At 38.4% G+C, this 968-nt stretch overlaps 1 long non-coding RNA gene across 1 annotated transcript in view; it reads right to left on the reverse strand.

Moving 5' to 3' along the window:
• The window catches only part of LOC110304099, a 22,678-nt gene extending 21,950 nt beyond the window's left edge, over positions 1-728 (reverse strand). Inside the window, exon 1 of the long non-coding RNA XR_002379013.2 lies at positions 703-728. This is a non-coding gene — a long non-coding RNA (uncharacterized LOC110304099). The remainder of the gene's footprint in view (positions 1-702) is intronic.
• Positions 729-968: the final 240 nt, after the last annotated feature.

Below are 968 nucleotides of genomic sequence, written 5' to 3' on the forward strand. Positions count from 1 at the left end.
AAAAAAATCAGAAGTTCCAGATAATTTAATTAAGAAATTTTAACAAGAGGAAACAATTCAGCTTTGAATAACGTTTAGAAAATGTAAAGCTACAAGAAACATTTCTATAGTATATTATAATATATTTACAAATATTCTGTATTTTATTGGAAATGATTTTCTCTGAATTATTACATTTTAATAATTGGAGTGAAATGTTTCTAATATGAAAAGAATAATGTATGTGACTCTGAATGTATTGACCAATAAATTTAACTCCAAAGTGAAAAAAAAATTATTTTGTTGCTACTTCATAACTGTAATTTTGCTATTGTTATTAGTCATGATGTAAATATCTGATATGTATGCCCCGAAGGCACCAAGGAGACCCACAGGTTGAGAACCGCTACTCCATGGTGTCTGCTTCAGTTTCTGCCTTGGGTTCCTGTCTTGGCTTTCTTCTATTATGGAAGTCAAACAAACCCTTTTCTCCCCAAGCTGCTTTTGGTCGGAGTGGTTTATCACAACAATACAGAGTTTACCAGTTGTTTTTTTTTTTTTTGGGGGGGGGGGGAGTTAGTTCCAGCCATGGTGAAAAACTGCAACCAGAGCTATAGGAAATATTGATGTACCCTCTGTCTTAATTAGGGTTTTACTGCTGTGAGCAGACACCATGACCAAAGTAGCTTTTATAAGGCCAATGTTTAACTGGGGCTGGCTTACAGGTTCAGAGCTTCAGTCCATTATCATCAAGGTGGGAACATGACAGCGTCCAGGCAGGCATGGTTCAGGAGGAGCTGAGAGTTCTGCATCTTCATCTGAAGGCTGCTGGGAGAAGACTGGCTTCCAGGCAGCTAGGATGAGGGTCTTAAAGCCCACACCCATTGTGACACACCTACTCTAACAAGGCCACACCTTCTAATAATGCCACTCCCTGGGCCAAGCATATACAAACCATCACACCCTCCAATCTTAAATAAGACAAAAGC

The sequence above is a fragment of the Mus caroli genome, chromosome 10, assembly GCF_900094665.2.
Source record: "Mus caroli chromosome 10, CAROLI_EIJ_v1.1, whole genome shotgun sequence".
Taxonomy (NCBI): domain Eukaryota; kingdom Metazoa; phylum Chordata; class Mammalia; order Rodentia; family Muridae; genus Mus; species Mus caroli.